Here is a 17253-nt window from a genome sequence, read left to right as displayed (position 1 = left end):
ATCCCCGGAGTTATACACAATATTTTTCATCAGCATTATACTTGCGAAGAAAAAACTAAATTTTTAGCGAAATAATTCTTAAATACGCTGACATTTCAAACATTCGTCCGCCATATTGTCCTTCGTTGACAGGTTAGGCATCGAAAGAACAGACCTATCCGGCATTCAGCCACGATTGAAAATTGTAATTAATCAAATTAAATATGAAATAAAACTATGAAGTCGGATTATATCGCGTATATTGAATTTATACAATACATTCCGACGTTTCAAACCCTTTACAGCGTTCGTGGTTAACGGGTAATTGAGGAAATACTACAATGTACAAAAATAGGTACCCACATACAAAACTAATAGCATTAAATACATAATGAATAATTTATCGCGTATATCTTTACTTGAAAATAGTTGTAATGTATAACCAGCCTTATGAACCGATATTGCATGTATAACCAGCCTTAAAGTTTATAGTTTATTATGTTTCATTATTTTTGTATGTGGGTACTTTTGCACATTGTAGTTTTTCCTCAGTCACCCGTTGACTACGAACGCTGTAAAGGGTTCGAAACGTCGGGATGTATTGTAAATTCAATATACGCGATATTATAATAAATAGTCATCCCCAATCGAGGGCCTGGCACTTTTTGATAGAAAAAGATAGTCTTATTGCGATTCCTATATGAGGAAAGAGAAAATAGTGCCATGCTTTGTCTTTATCACCGACCGGGCATTTTTCATGGTCGGGTTATGGCATCATAGCAAGGAGGCTTTGGCGAAATACCGAAATTTATAAGTGAAAGAGAAAATAGTAGATTGTGTCACAAGGGAGCAAAAATACATATTTACGGCGAGGGCGTACATTGAATCCTGAACGAAGCGAAGGATTCTATAATTGAATCCTGAGCGTAGCGAGGGATTCTAAAATAGAATCAAGTGTTAACGCGTGGTTAACGCCTAAGGTGGAAATAATTTTGCTACCATGTGACACATACTGTTTTTCCATCACCTATGAGGAAATTGTTATGTTCCAAAATGTTATTTAACCTGAAAAAATGTGTACAAAAAAGAAATAAAATCATGCCCTAGAACAGAAAAGTGCCACTTTGATCCCCCCTAGCAGGGAAGAAAAGTGCCACTTTGATCCCTCCTAGCGGGGAAGAAAAAGCCCTTTTTCGAATAGGTGATGTGAAAAGGATTATGTTGCCATACATGAAACTGTCAATACATGAATATGTCTTTCTCTTACCCCTGGTAGCTCGGTTTCTTGTCTATAACTACTTATATATACTATGTCTATGTCCCCAATACAACACCACGAGAATTGTCAATGTTGTAGATGACATTTATTATTATTTTTACATTTTAGTTATTTGCGTATGAAAACTGTCGTCCAACGGCTATTTTATATTTTCAAAAAGTAAAATATTTGATTGGCCTCAGTTACAGTCACAAAAGTAGATTAAGTATTTTGATACCTAAAGGGGCCCACTGACTAGCAGTCCGCCGGACGATATCGGCCGGTCAGTTGTTCGGAACTGTCAAATTTTTGTTCTAACTGACAGGCCGATATCGTCCGGCGGACTGATAGTCAGTGGGCCCCTTTAGAAATGGTTTAAAAATCTTAAAACTACATGACGCCATTAAATAAGAATCTGCGTAAGTAATAGTACATTGTGATACAAGTGTGCTAAGTTGGTTATTAGTGTTATTACACATGAGGCGATATTGTGCGCGCGAGCTGTAAGTGAGCGCGCAATAAGAAAGCCGATGTGTGTAATGACCAACGCACACGCGTTTCACCACACGTCACGGCACGACGTTTTTCAACACACTTGCAAGAAAAAAAAAAGAAACTTTAGTTATTTAGTAAAAGTCTAAAATCTGTCATACTGCCGGCCGCCCCTCGCCCCGGCCGCGGGCGGGCCGGCCGGGACGCGGCAGGCGGTCGAGCGCGCCGATGCCCGCCAGTCCGACCAATTAAAGAAGGCTCCGTTTCCATGCATATTATTAGCAATCAGTTACCTTCTTAACTCAGTCGGATAATATAATTAAACACGAGTATTATGATATACTGAAAAAGCACGCGTTTAATATCTAGGATTATGAGCCAAAAATCGGTGGAATAAAAATGTCGTTTTGAGCAAGTGTGTTGAAAAATACTTTTTTAATACAGTTGCTCAAAAAGCGCTACTTTTCGTGGCTGTTTAGCGTGCGGAAAGTTGGTTTTCGCGAACTAATGCTTTTTACTTTTCCAATTTTTTTAAATTTTTACTTGTTCCAATTCATGACTACTTATTGATGAGTGTTAATATTAGTTTCCTTTAAACGTCGTAATCAACATAAAAACCTACTGTTAATGTAAGAATACGAAAAATATGCATATTTCATATTTTATTACTTACCTCTTCATCATTATAAGTATTATAACACGTTTATTTTTTAATGTTGAAAAACCGTTCTTAATAAATTGTCTGAATGGAACGGAACGCCTATCAAAGAAGAGGCGTATTTTCTTACTGCAATAATGTTTTAAGTTTCCAAAGGCAACATTAGATATTGTTTTTATAAATATACGATACACTAATAATCGTAAATAACGATATTTAGGTAATAATAGTACAATGTTTTAATATTTACAATTATTTCTGTTTTATAGAACAAGCATTTGAAAAAAAAACTTTCATTGAAGTGGGTTCAATAATAATAACAAAATCTATTCTAGTCGAATAAAAGCTAGAAGAAAAACACCTCAATGATGTCACATAATTAATAATATAAAAGTTCCGAATTCTATTCCTTCCTTGTTGCTTTTTTTATTTTTTCGCAACTGTATTAAAAAACGTCGTTCGATACACGTGCGGAAATGTCATTACATACTTTCCGCACTAGCATCGAGATGTACTATTACAGTACATATAGTGCTACTTTCTCGCACTAGTGCGTCAAATAGCACTTTTCGTGCATATGTCGAAAGTTTAAAGGGCCATATGTACTGTAAAACGTTGTACGATACACGTGCGAATAGGTAATTCGCAACTCGTGTCGATTTAAATACTCCCTGCGGTCGTGTTTTAATTTATCGCCACTCGTTTCGAATTTCCTCTTTTCCGCACTTGTATCGTAATAGTAGATTGTTAACCAAGGGATGAAAGGCACTCATTTTTGCCGAGGTATTTTGGCGCTCGAACGCAGTGAGAGCGCCAATAGTCCGAGGCTGAAATGATGCCTTTCACCCGAGTTAAACACTCTACTTTTCATTTCGAATTGTGTTTTCTTTAAGACATGACATACATTTTTATGGTATGGTATGGTATGGTGGTGGTTTTTTTAAGGGTACTTTCAGTTAACAATTTATGCAAAAGTATCGTTATTTATGGAATGGACAGTCTAATATCAGAATGGAAAATGTATAACAAATCCATTTAAACTAAAATTTCAATTGCTTATCCTAAAAAAAATTAAAAAATCGTACTACGAACGTAAAATGCTCTAGTGCAGACACGTATCATTTTCTGCACACCTTTTAGAACAACAACGACCCTCTTTCAGAGCATGAGAAATGAAAATAACTATTCATATACTTTAAGTAATTTTACTTTTGTGAATATGACATCGGCCAGTACGGCTACCATCAGCTAGGCACTGACTTATACGCACGGGTGAATGCTCGCTCGTACTAACATATTAGTTTTGAGTGTACGGGTACAGGAAAATCGGATTTTACGTTGCTACGTTACGTTACGTTAATATGTCTTAGACTCTGTAGTTACCTAACGTAATATAATGAAGACTTGAGGTTGAGTAACTTTATGTTTATACGGGAAACCTCGTGACTAACACCTAACCTTTCTTAACTTCGTATTGGTAGTGTTTTCGAACATTTGGGCAAACATTTACTTTAAGACAGGAAAGTACAAACAAAAGAAACACGCCGAACACTGAGCGGAAAAATAAAATAGGTACCTAACTACATAAATATAACTATAATATGTTGTTTATGATAATTGTGAGTCTTGTGACATAGCGACAAAATAATTATTAGGAAGATTAGCAATGTAGGTAGTCTTCGATATGTCTGTCTAATCAAATCATAAAACAAATTGTGGTTGAATTTCAACAGATACTAGTACGAGTATGCTGCCTTAATACATGTCAGATGTCAGGACTTGATAATTGAAACATCTTGGAAGTGTTTTTTTATTGACGAGGCGCTATCTTACTAAGATTATTGTATTGTATATGTCTATCCTTATTACTCTTCAAGTAGTTATTACATATCGAATGAGAGTATACCTCACCTGAGGTGAGGTGAGGTGAGAGTCGACCTGGATATCGACTATGCCCTTTGAAATTTAATTTAAAAAAAGATTTATATTATTTTAATATTAAATTGCACATCTTTTACCCTTACATGCCATTATTTCATCAATAAAACAAAACTTTATAATTAAATTAAGAAAACAAATTTTTGCTATGTTAAGTTACTTCCACTTAATTTGGGCGGGCCTGAAGCTAACTATCACATACATTAATAACGTTATACATATACAACTCTAAATTACTGAAACTTTAGTATTGTCAAACTTGAAATAACAACTGTTGTAAATGAAAATTACGTCAGTATAGTCTGTCTGTCTGTCTGTCCGTCTGTCACAGCCTATTTTCTCCGAAACTACTGGACCAATTAAGTTGAAATTTGGTATACATATGTAAGTTTGTGACCCAAAGACGGACATGTAACGCAAACAAATGAATTTTAAACATGGGGGCCACTCTTGGGGGGTAAATGAAAAAATTAAAAAATAAAGTTTTTCAAACTATATCGTGTTATATATCAAATGAAAGAGCTCATTGTGAGAAACTTTAATATATATTTTTCATAATTTTAAGATAAACAATTTAGAAGTTATTCAAGAAAATAGGCAAAAAATGACTATTAGACCCTTTTATCTCCGAAACTACTGGGTCTAAAATTTTAAAAACATTAGCAAAATAGATCTTTACCTATAGATTACAGGAAAACCTATTAGAAATTGCATTCAAGCGTGAGTCGGACTTAATTACTTAGTTTTTGATCCGACCCCTACGGGTTTTTTTAAAGACATTTCACTCACGTTTCACATAAAAAATACATTGTTTAAATTGTGTAATATACGGAACCCTTGGAACGCGAGTCCGACTCGCACTTGGCCAGTTTTTTTTTACATACTTGAAACGGATTTAAATAAAAATAAAATATGTAATTACTGGACTGTTTTCTTTTAAACTAATGATGCAATTTATTTCTATAGATTTTAAAGGTAGGCGCACTTACACGGCAGGCGCACTTCGCCCCCTACCTCTTTTCGACCTTTTTGTTCTAAAACTGCCAATAGTCAAGATCAAGGTCAAGTCTGTCCGTTTTATTCTTTCCTTGTCATACAGCCAAGCCAACTGAAACTATCTAAGAGAATTTACATGTTAAATAACAAATTAATGAGTCAATAAGCAATTTTAATCTTACATTTTGTTTTACATACTAACATGAATCGTGCCAAATAACTTTAAAAACCTACAAATGTCGTAAAAACGTTTAAGTGTGTCTGTACAAGATTCAGGTACAATAGTATTTTCAAATGCAGAGAAAATAAGTCAGGAAACTTATCTGGTAAAGTAATACGTGCCATGTCTGATCACGCGTATGTCATGTAACTTGACTTACATGACTTCCTGTGACCAGTATAGTATAGAAGAGTTGGTCATGTGGAACTCTTTAACTCGAATAAAATGAAAACTATTCAATTATGCGAAAAAAAAATAAAGCCCCTATTCTGTGGCCATATTTCCGACATGTACATAAGTTATAAAAATAGAAAATAAATTACGATGAACCGTCAACGATAACAGCATTTGAATCATTAAAATTTTAAACGTAATTATCCCGAAACTCAACTTTTAAAGTTACATGAGTTGCGCGTGACACGGCAGAGTGAAGGGAATTGTAGGTTACTTCGTCTTAATGAGGTTAAATATTTCGAGTTATGCAGGTTTTGGGCTTTCAAGGGAAGGGAAGGGCTTTATTTCGTGTTAACGAGGATTTCGCCTTATCGAGGTTCCACTGTGTTATGATATTTGATTCATTTCCCGATGTTAGAAGTGACAACATGCAAAAACAAATGATTATGATTATGATATTATTAAGCACACGATAATAAATCTTATCATGGTGGAGTCGGGTTTTTTCTCACAATTTACATCATGACAAAAGCTGATACTGTCTACCAGGGTGAATAGGGATGAAAACCGGGAATGTTATGTACCTAATTTTACCTGATAATTTCTTACAAACTACCTACACAAATTGTATCATGCAAAATTTACCACTAGGTAATTATTTTCAATCGCTTTATACAATTTGTGTGGGTTTATAATGATGGATTGATGAACTTCCGTAATGCATGCGAGTGATTTTATAACGGCCTACTTTTGAAGAGTTAATTTAAAAAGTTATAATAGTAGTCCTGCTGCGCTAGAGAAGAGAGATATTTTTTGCACAAATAAACCTACATAATTGATGCCTACGAATTTCGGGAAGTAAAAGATGCTGGCAGCAAGTTTAGATTTTTCGCGGTAAGGCGTGCGTTCGCGCAGTCTGTGGGAGGAACTTGTAGCGGCGCGGACGCTGCGCCAATCGTGTTCCAAATTTGAATTCGAACAGTGAAGTGAGTGTTTCGGTTATTAAACTTTAAGGTAAGTTCCGGAATAGTAATATTTAAATTGTATTTAATGCGTGTAGAGGTATTTTTGTGCTTTTAATATTTAATTTTGGAAATCACTAATTCGATCGGTTTATCGATGGAGTGATTAACACCCAGTCGATTGAAACCTTTTATTTATTTATTTAACAAAATAAAAACAGAATAATTAACGGACTTCTATACTAATCAACCATATGACTAAACGATTTATGGGTTTGCTTACATATTTGCAAATACTAGAAATCGTGGGTAGTACTAATCAGTGCAAAAACAGACTAGCTAGACCAAAGCACAAATTAATATAATTTGTGACAATGTCGTACCTGTTGGTTGAAAACGTCACATTTGTGTGTAAGGCTTTACTTTTTAGGGTTCCGTACCTCAAAAGGAAAAAACGGAACCCTTGTAAGATCACTCGTGCGTCTGTCTGTCTGTCTGTCTGTCCGTCTGTCACAGCCTATTTTCTCTGAAACTACTGGACCAATTAAGTTAAAATTTGGTATACATATGTAAGTTTGTGACCCAAAGACGGACATGTAACGTAAACAAATGAATTTTAAACATGGGGGCCACTTTTGGGGGGGTAAATGAGAAAATTAAAAAATAAAGTTTTTCAAACTATATCGTGTTATATATTAAATGAAAGAACTCATTGTGTGAATCTCAAATATATTTTTTTTTTATAATTTTAGGATAAATAATTTAAAAGTTATTCAAGAAAATAGGCAAAAAATGACCACACATGGGTCTAAAAGTCTAAAATAGGACTTAATTACTTAGTTTTTGATCTGACCCCTACGGGTTTTTTAAAGACATTTCACTCATGTTTCACATAAAGCATACATTGTTTAAATTGTGTAATGTACGGAACCCTTGGAACGTGAGTCCGACTCACACTTGGCCGATTTTTTAGGGTTCTCGTATATAAGCGGGTAACACTGAATTTTTTTATTATTTATGCGCATAGTATTATTTTTATGGCTATATTTTTTTTAGCTACGCGTATCAATTTATTTTGTTTATGCGACAGAACCAATGTAAATAACTAAACCAAAATACAGCTCAATTATCCCTGGGACATGCTGACTCTGTAGTCCGTTTTCAGGGAGGGCTCGTGCCCTTGGTAGTACAGGGTATTTGCGATGCATGTCGCCCTTGTCAGTGATCATCCGTAGGTGGTGACCCATGTATGTCACTGAGAAGACCTATAGTTTTGAATGATTCACGGTTAGTTTCACTAGACTTATATTAAATATCGGGAGCTCACAAATAATACAAAAAGTAATCACGGTCTATATCCCGGTCAATATAAGTCTGAGAAGACCTAAGTCATAATCATAACAACTTTTTCACTGTTTAAAGTTATAGCAACGCCCAATATACAAAATTCAAATTTATTTTCATTATGTTTATTATCAATAGACTTTTTTTTTTTTTTTGTTTTCATTATTAAGGAAAACATACAGCATTATTTATACATAAGGTTACAATGTGGATCATAAGCCAGTGAAGTTTCCAGTAATATACCAAGACTTATGAGTAAAAATATGCACAAAATGAAATAGAAGTAATGAAACTTTATTTACATATTTAACCACTACGAAAATTCAGTCAGTATGGCTATAAAATATAATTATAATATTATGGGTGGAAGAAGCTCTTATGACAAAGCGATTTTTGAAAAATTATTGAGAGTGTTTTTGGAGCGAGTACGTAGGCCGGAGCACTTAAGTGATATGTTACTTAGGAGATATGGAGAATCGACGATATTATTGATAATTTTATAAAATAGGATCTATTTTTAACCGATTTCAAGATTTCAAAGGAGGAGGTTCTCAATTCGGTTGCATGTTTTTTTTTAATGTTTGTTACTCCATAACTCCGTCATTTCTGGACCGATCTTGAAACTCCTTTTTTTGATTGTAAGTATATATAGGTACATACAGATTGGTCCCGTTTTTGTCAAAAAGCAGTTCTGATGATGAGACCCACGAGGAACCGAGGGAACTCCTCAAATGTGAAAGGCATACATATAGTGATTTTTGTATTTTCATCAACAAATCCAGCATTTACATTAAAAAAATGACATTTGATGAAGTAGAACTGCTGATGATGATCAGAATGGAACTCTTCAATGACACATAGTTCACGTTTGGCGATAATAAATTGTCTGAATGGAACGGAACGCCTATCAAAGAAGAGGCGTATTTTCTTACTGCAATAATGTTTTAAGTTTCCAAAGGCAACATTAGATATTGTTTTTATAAATATACGATACACTAATAATCGTAAATAACGATATTTAGGTAATAATAGTACAATGTTTTAATATTTACAATTATTTCTGTTTTATAGAACAAGCATTTGAAAAAAAAACTTTCATTGAAGTGGGTTCAATAATAATAACAAAATCTATTCTAGTCGAATAAAAGCTAGAAGAAAAACACCTCAATGATGTCACATAATTAATAATATAAAAGTTCCGAATTCTATTCCTTCCTTGTTGCTTTTTTTATTTTTTCGCAACTGTATTAAAAAACGTCGTTCGATACACGTGCGGAAATGTCATTACATACTTTCCGCACTAGCATCGAGATGTACTATTACAGTACATATAGTGCTACTTTCTCGCACTAGTGCGTCAAATAGCACTTTTCGTGCATATGTCGAAAGTTTAAAGGGCCATATGTACTGTAAAACGTTGTACGATACACGTGCGAATAGGTAATTCGCAACTCGTGTCGATTTAAATACTCCCTGCGGTCGTGTTTTAATTTATCGCCACTCGTTTCGAATTTCCTCTTTTCCGCACTTGTATCGTAATAGTAGATTGTTAACCAAGGGATGAAAGGCACTCATTTTTGCCGAGGTATTTTGGCGCTCGAACGCAGTGAGAGCGCCAATAGTCCGAGGCTGAAATGATGCCTTTCACCCGAGTTAAACACTCTACTTTTCATTTCGAATTGTGTTTTCTTTAAGACATGACATACATTTTTATGGTATGGTATGGTATGGTGGTGGTTTTTTTAAGGGTACTTTCAGTTAACAATTTATGCAAAAGTATCGTTATTTATGGAATGGACAGTCTAATATCAGAATGGAAAATGTATAACAAATCCATTTAAACTAAAATTTCAATTGCTTATCCTAAAAAAAATTAAAAAATCGTACTACGAACGTAAAATGCTCTAGTGCAGACACGTATCATTTTCTGCACACCTTTTAGAACAACAACGACCCTCTTTCAGAGCATGAGAAATGAAAATAACTATTCATATACTTTAAGTAATTTTACTTTTGTGAATATGACATCGGCCAGTACGGCTACCATCAGCTAGGCACTGACTTATACGCACGGGTGAATGCTCGCTCGTACTAACATATTAGTTTTGAGTGTACGGGTACAGGAAAATCGGATTTTACGTTGCTACGTTACGTTACGTTAATATGTCTTAGACTCTGTAGTTACCTAACGTAATATAATGAAGACTTGAGGTTGAGTAACTTTATGTTTATACGGGAAACCTCGTGACTAACACCTAACCTTTCTTAACTTCGTATTGGTAGTGTTTTCGAACATTTGGGCAAACATTTACTTTAAGACAGGAAAGTACAAACAAAAGAAACACGCCGAACACTGAGCGGAAAAATAAAATAGGTACCTAACTACATAAATATAACTATAATATGTTGTTTATGATAATTGTGAGTCTTGTGACATAGCGACAAAATAATTATTAGGAAGATTAGCAATGTAGGTAGTCTTCGATATGTCTGTCTAATCAAATCATAAAACAAATTGTGGTTGAATTTCAACAGATACTAGTACGAGTATGCTGCCTTAATACATGTCAGATGTCAGGACTTGATAATTGAAACATCTTGGAAGTGTTTTTTTATTGACGAGGCGCTATCTTACTAAGATTATTGTATTGTATATGTCTATCCTTATTACTCTTCAAGTAGTTATTACATATCGAATGAGAGTATACCTCACCTGAGGTGAGGTGAGGTGAGAGTCGACCTGGATATCGACTATGCCCTTTGAAATTTAATTTAAAAAAAGATTTATATTATTTTAATATTAAATTGCACATCTTTTACCCTTACATGCCATTATTTCATCAATAAAACAAAACTTTATAATTAAATTAAGAAAACAAATTTTTGCTATGTTAAGTTACTTCCACTTAATTTGGGCGGGCCTGAAGCTAACTATCACATACATTAATAACGTTATACATATACAACTCTAAATTACTGAAACTTTAGTATTGTCAAACTTGAAATAACAACTGTTGTAAATGAAAATTACGTCAGTATAGTCTGTCTGTCTGTCTGTCCGTCTGTCACAGCCTATTTTCTCCGAAACTACTGGACCAATTAAGTTGAAATTTGGTATACATATGTAAGTTTGTGACCCAAAGACGGACATGTAACGCAAACAAATGAATTTTAAACATGGGGGCCACTCTTGGGGGGTAAATGAAAAAATTAAAAAATAAAGTTTTTCAAACTATATCGTGTTATATATCAAATGAAAGAGCTCATTGTGAGAAACTTTAATATATATTTTTCATAATTTTAAGATAAACAATTTAGAAGTTATTCAAGAAAATAGGCAAAAAATGACTATTAGACCCTTTTATCTCCGAAACTACTGGGTCTAAAATTTTAAAAACATTAGCAAAATAGATCTTTACCTATAGATTACAGGAAAACCTATTAGAAATTGCATTCAAGCGTGAGTCGGACTTAATTACTTAGTTTTTGATCCGACCCCTACGGGTTTTTTTAAAGACATTTCACTCACGTTTCACATAAAAAATACATTGTTTAAATTGTGTAATATACGGAACCCTTGGAACGCGAGTCCGACTCGCACTTGGCCAGTTTTTTTTTACATACTTGAAACGGATTTAAATAAAAATAAAATATGTAATTACTGGACTGTTTTCTTTTAAACTAATGATGCAATTTATTTCTATAGATTTTAAAGGTAGGCGCACTTACACGGCAGGCGCACTTCGCCCCCTACCTCTTTTCGACCTTTTTGTTCTAAAACTGCCAATAGTCAAGATCAAGGTCAAGTCTGTCCGTTTTATTCTTTCCTTGTCATACAGCCAAGCCAACTGAAACTATCTAAGAGAATTTACATGTTAAATAACAAATTAATGAGTCAATAAGCAATTTTAATCTTACATTTTGTTTTACATACTAACATGAATCGTGCCAAATAACTTTAAAAACCTACAAATGTCGTAAAAACGTTTAAGTGTGTCTGTACAAGATTCAGGTACAATAGTATTTTCAAATGCAGAGAAAATAAGTCAGGAAACTTATCTGGTAAAGTAATACGTGCCATGTCTGATCACGCGTATGTCATGTAACTTGACTTACATGACTTCCTGTGACCAGTATAGTATAGAAGAGTTGGTCATGTGGAACTCTTTAACTCGAATAAAATGAAAACTATTCAATTATGCGAAAAAAAAATAAAGCCCCTATTCTGTGGCCATATTTCCGACATGTACATAAGTTATAAAAATAGAAAATAAATTACGATGAACCGTCAACGATAACAGCATTTGAATCATTAAAATTTTAAACGTAATTATCCCGAAACTCAACTTTTAAAGTTACATGAGTTGCGCGTGACACGGCAGAGTGAAGGGAATTGTAGGTTACTTCGTCTTAATGAGGTTAAATATTTCGAGTTATGCAGGTTTTGGGCTTTCAAGGGAAGGGAAGGGCTTTATTTCGTGTTAACGAGGATTTCGCCTTATCGAGGTTCCACTGTGTTATGATATTTGATTCATTTCCCGATGTTAGAAGTGACAACATGCAAAAACAAATGATTATGATTATGATATTATTAAGCACACGATAATAAATCTTATCATGGTGGAGTCGGGTTTTTTCTCACAATTTACATCATGACAAAAGCTGATACTGTCTACCAGGGTGAATAGGGATGAAAACCGGGAATGTTATGTACCTAATTTTACCTGATAATTTCTTACAAACTACCTACACAAATTGTATCATGCAAAATTTACCACTAGGTAATTATTTTCAATCGCTTTATACAATTTGTGTGGGTTTATAATGATGGATTGATGAACTTCCGTAATGCATGCGAGTGATTTTATAACGGCCTACTTTTGAAGAGTTAATTTAAAAAGTTATAATAGTAGTCCTGCTGCGCTAGAGAAGAGAGATATTTTTTGCACAAATAAACCTACATAATTGATGCCTACGAATTTCGGGAAGTAAAAGATGCTGGCAGCAAGTTTAGATTTTTCGCGGTAAGGCGTGCGTTCGCGCAGTCTGTGGGAGGAACTTGTAGCGGCGCGGACGCTGCGCCAATCGTGTTCCAAATTTGAATTCGAACAGTGAAGTGAGTGTTTCGGTTATTAAACTTTAAGGTAAGTTCCGGAATAGTAATATTTAAATTGTATTTAATGCGTGTAGAGGTATTTTTGTGCTTTTAATATTTAATTTTGGAAATCACTAATTCGATCGGTTTATCGATGGAGTGATTAACACCCAGTCGATTGAAACCTTTTATTTATTTATTTAACAAAATAAAAACAGAATAATTAACGGACTTCTATACTAATCAACCATATGACTAAACGATTTATGGGTTTGCTTACATATTTGCAAATACTAGAAATCGTGGGTAGTACTAATCAGTGCAAAAACAGACTAGCTAGACCAAAGCACAAATTAATATAATTTGTGACAATGTCGTACCTGTTGGTTGAAAACGTCACATTTGTGTGTAAGGCTTTACTTTTTAGGGTTCCGTACCTCAAAAGGAAAAAACGGAACCCTTGTAAGATCACTCGTGCGTCTGTCTGTCTGTCTGTCTGTCCGTCTGTCACAGCCTATTTTCTCTGAAACTACTGGACCAATTAAGTTAAAATTTGGTATACATATGTAAGTTTGTGACCCAAAGACGGACATGTAACGTAAACAAATGAATTTTAAACATGGGGGCCACTTTTGGGGGGGTAAATGAGAAAATTAAAAAATAAAGTTTTTCAAACTATATCGTGTTATATATTAAATGAAAGAACTCATTGTGTGAATCTCAAATATATTTTTTTTTTATAATTTTAGGATAAATAATTTAAAAGTTATTCAAGAAAATAGGCAAAAAATGACCACACATGGGTCTAAAAGTCTAAAATAGGACTTAATTACTTAGTTTTTGATCTGACCCCTACGGGTTTTTTAAAGACATTTCACTCATGTTTCACATAAAGCATACATTGTTTAAATTGTGTAATGTACGGAACCCTTGGAACGTGAGTCCGACTCACACTTGGCCGATTTTTTAGGGTTCTCGTATATAAGCGGGTAACACTGAATTTTTTTATTATTTATGCGCATAGTATTATTTTTATGGCTATATTTTTTTTAGCTACGCGTATCAATTTATTTTGTTTATGCGACAGAACCAATGTAAATAACTAAACCAAAATACAGCTCAATTATCCCTGGGACATGCTGACTCTGTAGTCCGTTTTCAGGGAGGGCTCGTGCCCTTGGTAGTACAGGGTATTTGCGATGCATGTCGCCCTTGTCAGTGATCATCCGTAGGTGGTGACCCATGTATGTCACTGAGAAGACCTATAGTTTTGAATGATTCACGGTTAGTTTCACTAGACTTATATTAAATATCGGGAGCTCACAAATAATACAAAAGGTAATCACGGTCTATATCCCGGTCAATATAAGTCTGAGAAGACCTAAGTCATAATCATAACAACTTTTTCACTGTTTAAAGTTATAGCAACGCCCAATATACAAAATTCAAATTTATTTTCATTATGTTTATTATCAATAGACTTTTTTTTTTTTTTTTGTTTTCATTATTAAGGAAAACATACAGCATTATTTATACATAAGGTTACAATGTGGATCATAAGCCAGTGAAGTTTCCAGTAATATACCAAGACTTATGAGTAAAAATATGCACAAAATGAAATAGAAGTAATGAAACTTTATTTACATATTTAACCACTACGAAAATTCAGTCAGTATGGCTATAAAATATAATTATAATATTATGGGTGGAAGAAGCTCTTATGACAAAGCGATTTTTGAAAAATTATTGAGAGTGTTTTTGGAGCGAGTACGTAGGCCGGAGCACTTAAGTGATATGTTACTTAGGAGATATGGAGAATCGACGATATTATTGATAATTTTATAAAATAGGATCTATTTTTAACCGATTTCAAGATTTCAAAGGAGGAGGTTCTCAATTCGGTTGCATGTTTTTTTTTAATGTTTGTTACTCCATAACTCCGTCATTTCTGGACCGATCTTGAAACTCCTTTTTTTGATTGTAAGTATATATAGGTACATACAGATTGGTCCCGTTTTTGTCAAAAAGCAGTTCTGATGATGAGACCCACGAGGAACCGAGGGAACTCCTCAAATGTGAAAGGCATACATATAGTGATTTTTGTATTTTCATCAACAAATCCAGCATTTACATTAAAAAAATGACATTTGATGAAGTAGAACTGCTGATGATGATCAGAATGGAACTCTTCAATGACACATAGTTCACGTTTGGCGATTTGTTCTCTTCCTTATGGACCCAGACCCAAACTTGGACCCGGACAGCCGAACATGGACCCGGACTCGGATCCGGACCCAGAGTCGGACCCGGAAATGCTACTAGAAAAGTGGGTTAGGTTTTTTTGAACTGCGATTCTCTCAGAACAGAACTGCTATCAGAAAAGTAGGTTAGGTTAGAGCTGTGACCCTTACAGAAAAGAAATGCTATCAGAAAAGTAGGTTAGGTTAGAACTGCGACCCTTACAAAAACGAAATGCTACTAGAAAAGTGGGTTTTACCTCCTTTTCTAATTAATTAGGCAAAATATGGTGTATTTTTTATTTCATTGTCTGGAATCTAAGAGTGCACCATCAACAATAAGTGAACTTTCAGCGGCATCCCCCATTGAAGTCGGTTTTTTTTCTTAAAATTATCTATCTTTATCGTCATGTATGGATCAGTGTTGGGCCCTAAAGGTGAAGGATGAAAAGAGATTGCATGTAGCGGAGATGAGAATGTTAAGGTTGAGCCTGAAGCCTGAAAGTTGCACCCATAACAGAAAAAGTAAGGGCAAATCGCCTAGCATGGTACGGGCATGTGATGCGGAGGGATGAAAGTCATGTGACGAGAAAGGTATTAAGAATGAATGTGGAGGGAAGTACGAGGAGAGGAAAACCGAGGAAAAGGTGGATGGACTGTGTGAAAGATGATATGAAACTAACGCAAGTGAATGATGAGATGACGGGTGACAGAGATGTATGGAAGAAAAAGACATGCTGCGCCGACTCCAAGTGAATGGGACAAGGGCAAGCGAATGATGATCTATCTTTATAACACTCCGTAATCTCGGAACTTTTAAGGACAACCGTGATCAAAATATTAATTTCTAAACTTTCTACTTAATTTCGCAACATTTAAGAACAACCGTGATCAAAATAATAATTTATAAACTTTCACTTTGCCGTGTGATGCCGATGTCTATTATAATTAGCTTCTGATATATGAGATATTAGATAATATGCGTAATAAATCTGAATTTTATTTTGTTTAAAACCTTAATCTGTACCTACGTAACACTCTTTCAAATATTGTGTGCTTACCAATTAGCTGTAAGATCACAACACCGCGTAACAACGCGGGTCATAAAACTCACTTTTATCACAAGACGAAAGCTCATATATATTATATTGCTGCGACATGATGTGTACGCATCGAGCAGATTTTTCAGATTAGACGTGTTTAGAACATCGCAAAACCGACTTTGTCGAACCTAATTTCTTACTACTGCTAACTTAGATCTTTTTTATCTATTTGAACTTTATTGCACAATTTAACAAAAAAGAAAAGTAATGACGGACTTGATGTCTTAAAGCATTATCTGCCAGTCAACCATTGGACTAACTGGAGTAAAAAAGTTTGTATGTTATAGTATGTTATAGTTAAGTTTTGTATGTTATAGTTTATCACGAATAAATGCGATGAAAAGTTTATTTATTTATTTTTAATATAAAATATAATTTTTTACGTTCTGGCTTGTTTAGTATACTAACCTAGGTTGGTCTCTAAGAAGTTTTTGATCCTGAATAGAAATGGAAGCAATTGGAATCAAAAAACGTCAGTGCCCCATTTTAAATTTTCACCCTGTATAATAAAGTGAAGACATTACGTGGACATTAAGTCGCAAATACATATATATATATTTAAATATAATACATATATTTTAATGTACAATAAATGTTTTTTACAAAACCGTCCTAATATTAGGTACTTTTTGTTTCTTTCATCTGTTAATGAATATCATTGCCTATATCAAAAGTCTAGACTACTAGAATATTATTGACAAAAGGACTAGAGTGGATCTCATTACAGCTCTATAAAAAAATCCGCTGAAATCTTACGATTCCCCAAAAAATAAATACCTATTATTCCCTAAATAATT

General features: G+C 34.2%; 1 protein-coding gene across 3 annotated transcripts in view; it reads left to right on the top strand.

The window, feature by feature from the left end:
- Positions 1-17253, top strand: part of LOC134741383 (very long chain fatty acid elongase 4-like) — a 98418-nt gene that overhangs the window by 57088 nt on the left and 24077 nt on the right. The window contains exon 1 of one of the 3 annotated variants that reach the window (XM_063674146.1): positions 13052-13165. The exons of the other annotated variants lie outside the window; for them this stretch is intronic. The gene's annotated coding sequence lies outside the window, so the exon portion shown is untranslated. Of the gene's footprint in view, positions 1-13051; positions 13166-17253 lie in introns of those variants that run through there. 3 annotated transcript variants of the gene reach the window in all.

The sequence above is a fragment of the Cydia strobilella genome, chromosome 5 (assembly GCF_947568885.1).
Source record: "Cydia strobilella chromosome 5, ilCydStro3.1, whole genome shotgun sequence".
In the NCBI taxonomy this organism is placed as follows: Eukaryota; Metazoa; Arthropoda; class Insecta; order Lepidoptera; family Tortricidae; genus Cydia; species Cydia strobilella.
Note: the sequence above shows the minus strand (reverse complement) of the source record. Positions and strands in the feature narration are given on the sequence as shown.